The sequence below is a fragment of the Palaemon carinicauda genome, chromosome 10, assembly GCF_036898095.1.
Source record: "Palaemon carinicauda isolate YSFRI2023 chromosome 10, ASM3689809v2, whole genome shotgun sequence".
NCBI lineage: Eukaryota > Metazoa > Arthropoda > Malacostraca > Decapoda > Palaemonidae > Palaemon > Palaemon carinicauda.
In genome coordinates, this window is record NC_090734.1 from 85,389,994 (window position 1) to 85,397,283 (window position 7,290).

The following is a 7,290-nucleotide window of genomic DNA, read 5'->3' on the forward strand; positions in this document are numbered from 1 at the left end:
ATTCAAGAAAAAACAAAGGATTTTATCGGAGAATACGAAATCCCATGTTTCAAGCTTTACCAAAAAAAGGCGGAGGGGAAATGCTCTATGTTAAAAATCACCTAAACCCAATAGAAATTAAATTAGAAACTAATTATGAAGTGGCCAGTGCAAATATTAACCCCATATTAAAGAAACATACTAGTAATATGTAGACCACAACATCAATCACAAGAACACGACGAAAAGCTGTACAGACAACTTGGACGAGAAGTGAATAATAGGCTGTTCTAATTGGAGACTTCAATGCAGAGGTAAACTGGGACACTATGAATTCTGCACCATACACAGAGGGACATAGGCTACTAGAATTTGTCAACAATGAATTCCTTCATCAATAGGTCGATAAAACAAATAGTGGAAACAACATACTAGATATTTTGCTAACAACAGAAGAAAATTTAGTATCCAGTGTCTCAGTTGGCAAAAATATTGCCCTAAGTGACCACAGAATAATTAGGGTCCAGGTAAATAATCTTCATCTATAATAAAGGAAAATTATAGAAAAGCTAGACTACTTTGTTTTTTATAAAAACTGCAGATTTCTTAGCTCTAAAGTTATCTGTTATTTCGTGCAAGTTAGCAAGAAGAGGAGCTTTTAGCACTTGTTGGAGAATTGGTAATGTTACTCTTCTATGTAAATGTGTTTGTGGTAGCTCAAGTCCAACTGATTACCACCAAATTTCCATAACTCCCATATTACCTAAAGTTTTTGAACGTCTTCTGGCAAAATAGTCCAAGCTAGGGCTAATGTTAAGTGTGGTACAACCTTGTTTTTTGACATACAATGTTTTTGTTGTTTCTGGTCAATATTTAGGTGCAGATTTCAAATTCATCGAGTGCCAGTTTTGAAACCTTGTGGGTTTTCGTGCAGACTATAAATTTCAAGATGGCCACCATAAAGGTAAATAATAATAAGTGTTTTATTGTATTGTATCATTCAGCACATAAAACATACAGAAACATGACGCAAATTGTATCACAGTCCCTAAAAATAAAAATTAAGGTTGCTAATTAAACAAATGAATTAATTATAGTTAATTAGTATTTATTAACATACAAAATGGCCGCCGAAGGATTGGATTATTAACTGTATAGCAGTTTTTCATATTCAATATATCTATATGGATACTTCAACTTTTATTAATTAACAAAAATTGATTATTTGTTATTTTTAATGTGTTAATTGTTTATTTTCATTGTACAGGTAAGTTGGTACTATAGACAGGTAACTGGTATAGAGGGGACTGTTAGAGCACTACGATAAAAGGAGATCAGCAGGCAGGTAGGGACATTATTGTTTTAGTTTATTCGGAGCACTGGGTAACTGATACCCCAAAACAAAGCAGATTATCCATTGTGTAGCTGTATACAAAAGTACAATGCCATATTACTCACCAGCTACATCTTGTTAATATCTTTTCTGGCCGGGTTGTAGATAACAAAATGGTTAATGGGGATGAAGCTGTCAAAATTGGCACTGATCAGTGGTTGGAGTATGAGGGACAATGGCCAAGGGGTTTCCATGCGTAACTAAGCAAGAAAATTCATCCAATGACAGTGGTGACAAAGAATAAAGTTCATGATACAGCAGCGGAGAATTCAAGGGAGACTATTTCTACTAGAACCCTCTTCTCCTATGAACTGGCTCCATACCCATCTGCTTTGTTTGACAAGAATGGTGAGATGTGATCAACTTCCAAATCAGTGTTAAAATCAAAGATAAAGGTAGAATGTGGTCAAAGGAATAAGCAAATCTCACAAGTTGTCATTCTGGATGGATGTGCCATTCTGTAGATAGTTCCATGGCTTTCTTCACCACCAAAGGTGTCTGCATTTGTCAATGTTGCGGTAGCTAGCATTTGACGTCATGTGAGCACTGCTGAAGTATTACATGTAATATTTGACAGATACTATGAAAATAGTATAAAATCTAGCTGCCATTTAACACGTACAAAGGGCGTCAGTCGTGTATTCAGACTTACAGGTACTATCCTCTCCTTAAGCAGAATCTCACATTAAACGTCACTGCAAACAAGGAACAGATCATTAGGTTGATTGTGGATGAACTACTGTCAAAGAAAGTTCCTGAAGGCAAGAGAGCTGTTGTGACAGGTCCTGATGACCATCCAGTAGATGTTGGCGCTGGTGTTATGGAAACAGCCGTGACACATGAGGAAGCTGATATTCTGATGGCATACCACATGATTAACAAAAGCTGTCGCAGGACACTTACCGATCAAGGTGGTTTCTGATGACACAGATGTTCTTGCTATTCTTGCCCATCATCTTCATGCACGTACCAACATCTTGCCAAAAACAACTACACTTATCATGGAGTCACGTTCAAGAAATCGTGCCATCATTGACATCAATGAAGTTGTGAAAAAACATACCAAGATCATGCCCAATCACCTTTGAGCCCATGCACTGGCTGCATCTGATTCAGTCTCAGCTTTTTCTGGCATTGGGAAAACAACAGTCTTGAAAAAACTGGAAACATTTGCTGACTCTCTCATGTCGGGCAATACATATTTATCTCTTGATGAGGTCCTCGAGTCATGTTGAAATTTGTAACTACACTGTATGGGCAGAAGTTCTGAGAATCATTGAACTTGATGCGTGCAACCATATTCACTCGGAAGATTGGAGGCAAGATAAATGTACCCCCAAAGCTTAGTAGTTTACCTCCAACAGCAGCATCATTTAGGCCCCATTATGAACGTGCCCACTATTAAACAACCTTATGGAAGGCTGCGGGCTTGTCAACACCTCCAAACCTGGACCCACAAGAGTTTGGCTGGAAGAAGAAGTCATCTGTGCTCATGCCTGTTTACCTTAGTGAAGGCCAGGCAGTTGTCCCTGATCAGATAATGAATCTCATCAGCTGTGGTTGCAAGACTGGCTGCAAATCAGCACTTTGCAGCTGCAATATGTTCAGCATAGCATGCACTGAATTCTGTAAATTCCGGTGTGAACGATCCTGCAAGAATTCCATGAGCATGGAAGATGAACACAGTGAAGATGATGCCGACACTGATGATGAATAAACAGTCTTCAAGGTTCAGTCAAGGTGCTTTTAGCCATCCTAGACTCAGTTTAAAGTGTGAATTATGTTTACTTGATGTACGGAAGAAAACATACAACATTATATAACATACAACATATAACATTATCTTAAGTAATTATGGCAGCCATCCTGGATTTTATTTTTAACTGTTCTTTGCAAGTAAAAAAGAACTTAAAACAATTATTGACATACTTTTTTATCAAAGCAAAATCATTTGTATGACTAATGTTGAGTTTGTAGATAGAAGAACGTAACAATTATAATTTGTACTTCTTTGTAGGTCATTTTGGGTATTATATTTCAACAAATTTTTACCTAGATTGGACCCAAAAAATAGACATACACTATTGACATGATCTTTTATCAAAACAAACTTTAATTTGTTAATAATATTGTGTTGCTGTGCAGAAGAAAAAATAAAAACAATTATTTAATCACTTTTGGCAGCCATCTTAGATTTTTCATTTTTCTAAAAACTCTCAATATTTTCAAGGTGGCACTCATTACATTCTGAATGAGCTGGTCAAGATTGATAGGAAATAAATAAAAAATATGCAATAAAACAAGGTCACATGGCAACTAGCCTGGACTAAAACGTCTAAATAGGTTTGCTGAAGATAATCATCGATTCCCTAGTTTTCAATTTAGTTTTCGTAAAAGCCTTTGAGCATGTGATGCTCTTCTTACAATCTCCAATGCTGTACAGAAATCCCTTGATTGTGGTCAGGAAGTTTGTATTATTGGCCTTGATTGTGGTGCTGCCTTTGATCGTGTTAATCATGAGGCCCTTGTTTTCAAACTCAAACAGTTGGGAGTGGGTGGGTCGTTTCTTAGCATTATTATTGATTTTTTAAGTAATAGATCTCAAAGAGTTGTTGATGATGGGCACCATAGTGAGTATAGGAATGTGATATCTGGTGTTCCACAGGGTAGTGTTCTTGGCCTATTACTTTTCATACTAATTTATATACTCATGCCATGCGGTTTGGCCAAGAAAACAAGATTGTTGCATATGCAGATGATGCTACTCTCTTTGCATCAATTTCCATCCCCTGAATGTAGATATGGAGTTGCTGAATCACTTAATAGAGATCTAGCTAAAATTAGTGCATGGTGCAAATTATGGGGTATGAAGTTGAATCCCTAACAAAATTCAAAGTCTGATTGGAAGTAGGTCAAGGACAGTGGCTCCTTAACATCCGGATCTTAGTATTGATAATGTTTCTTTAACTTTGTATGACTTTAAAAATTTATGGTGTGATTCTCGACAGCAAATTTACTTTTGAGAAATACATTAGGTCTGTGTCTTCTTCCATTGCACAAAAAATTACCTTATTGAGAAAGTCTTACAAGATTTTCGGTGATCAATCTATTGTGAGGAAATTTTTTAATTCTTTCATTCTACCTTGTTTTGAGTATTGTTCTCCTGTCTGGTCTTCAGCTGCTGATTCTCATCTTAATTTGTTGGACAGAAACTTAAGGTCTATTAAATTTCTTATTCCTGATCTAGATATTAATCTTTGGCTCCATCGTTCAATCAGTTCCTTATGCATGTTACATAGGAATTTTCATAATTCTGACCATCCTTTACATTCAGATCTTCCTGGACAATTCCATCCTGTTCGTAATACTAGGCAGACAGTTAATTCTAATAGCCAGGCCTTCTCCATCACCAGGCTTAATACTACAGAGTATTCTAGAAGTTTTATTCCAGCTGTGACTAAGTTGTGGAATGATCTTCCTAATCGGGTAGATGAATCAGTAGAACTTCAAATGTTCAAAGTTGCAGCAAATGTCTTTATGTTGAACAGGCTAACACAAGTCTTTTTATAGTTTATATATGACATATCTGTTATGACGTTGTTACTGTTTTTTAGAATGATTTATTGTTAATTTGTTCTCATCATTTATTCATTTCCTTATTTCCTTTCCTTACTGGGCTATTTTTTCCCTATTGGAGTCCTGTGGCTTATAGCATCTTGTTTTTCCAACTAGGGTTTCAGCTTGGCTAGTAATAATAATAATAATAATAATAATAATAATAATAATAATACAGTCGGGGTAACTGAATATAAATCAAGGAATACACAAAGAATTTAGAATACGACAAAACAGGGAACATAGATACACAATGGGCCTCCTTTGAAAGAATGTATAAAGAAAAAAGGACTAAATGTATACCGCATAAAAAAATTAACAAATGGAACTCCACAACCTAAGTAATTCAAAAGAGGAATAGCAGATGCAATATGAAGCAGAGACAGGAAACATATCTCAATGGGTCTACAGCCTTAAATTCTTTAAATTTCCTAACACAAAACATTTAGCAGGAAGATAAAAAAAAAAACTAGCTAGAAATGCCAAGATCAAGGAAGAGAAAAGTGGCTTCAGCTGATGACGAAACCCCGAAAGACTTTTTTACATATGTAAACAGGAAAGAATGAATTAAAAACAATATTAACCATTTAAGAGACTCAGAGGGTAATATTATAACATATGATTTGGAAAAAGCCAAACTGATGAATGATATTTCACAGCCGTATTCACTATGAAGAATCAACGACCCACCCCAAACCAGCTATTAAATATGAAGGGCAACAACCATTAAAAAGAATCACCTTTACGATGGAGGAAGTCAAAAAGAAAATAAAGGGACTCGGTAAGTCTAAGGCACCAGGTTCAGATGATATTCACCTGAGAGATTATTATCTATAACTAGGAGAAGAGATGACCCCACAGTTTAACAAAATGTTCAGAAAGACATCCAAAGAAAGAAAGGCACCACAAGTATGGAAACTAATCAATGTTCCTCCAATCTACAAGAAGGCACCAAAAGAACCTGGCAACTATAAACCTGTGTGTCTCACTTCATTCAATAGTAGATTCAATAGTAGAACATATAGAGGAAAACAATCTTCTGATAGGCAGCCAAAATGGTTTTAGACTACAGAGATCATGTGTGACAAATCTGCTGGAATTTTTCCACGTTTAGCCTTTATGACAAAAGCAGGGTAAGAAGCATCTTATACTTAGACTTTCAAAAGGCTTTTGACCAAGTCCCTTATAAAAAATTAATGGCTAAAATCGGAACAATAATCATCATTGACGAACCAGCTGAATGGATCGAAGATTGGCTGAAAAAACAGACACCAGAGAGTTGTAATCAGTGGAAAAGCTACAGAGTGGGCAACTGTTGAAAGTGGAGTACCTCGAGGATCCATGCTTAGCCCATTACTATCTCTAATTTACATTAACGATGTTGATTTAGAATAGCCAGATTTGCCAATGATATTAAACTAGGCATAAATGCTGCGAACTGAGATGACGTACAAGGATTAAGAGATGATCTGATTAAGTTGGGAGAATGGTCCAGAAAATAGCAAATGACTTTACACTGGTGGAAATGCAAAGACATGCACATAAGTTATAGTAACCCACAAAACGATTAATCACTGCTGGTTAATGAATTAGACAGTGTGGATCAGGAGGTAGATCTCAGCATTATTTTTAGAAACTATACGAAGTTCAACAAAGAGAGCATAAAAGCTGAAATGAAAACACAAAACCTAATGGGTTACATAAAGAGACAATTCAAATACAGAAACGAACACCGTACTTTACCTTAACACATCACTAGTAAGACCCCCTCTGGAATACGGAGTTCAGTTCTAAACTCCAAGTATTCAAATGAATATAGATAAACTAGAAGCTGGTATGGTCCTGTTCATCTCTTATGAACAGTATATTGGGTGGAGAGTGATGGAAATGGAGGTACAGGGAACGAGAAGGAGAAGGAGACCAAAGCGAAGGTGGATGGGCTGTATTAAGGATGACATTCGATCAAAGTGTGGAACAGAGGTAGATGGAGAGCACTGGCCAGAAACATCGACTCCACATAGAAGTGAAAAAAAGATGCAGGCAAAGAAAAAGAAGAAGATAGATAGACTACAAGCAGTACTAGGGGCCGCCAAACTAGTTCCAATTCTAAGGCAATTTGGATATAGATGGAGGCTGGGACGTTTGAACTTACTTGATCTACAAACTCGACGACTAAGGGGACAGTTAATAAAGGCATTCAAATTTTTTAAAGGAATAACAAAACTTGATTATAACTATCTATTCACGCTTAGCACAAACCAGTCCTGTGGTAACGGATAAAAACTGGAATTGAAGACAACGCT

General features: G+C 36.4%; 1 pseudogene; it reads left to right on the forward strand.

Annotated features, from left to right (window-relative positions):
• LOC137648097 (uncharacterized) overlaps nucleotides 1–3,089 on the forward strand; it is a 48,052-nt pseudogene extending 44,963 nt beyond the window's left edge.
• The last annotated feature ends 4,201 nt before the right edge of the window (nucleotides 3,090–7,290 follow it).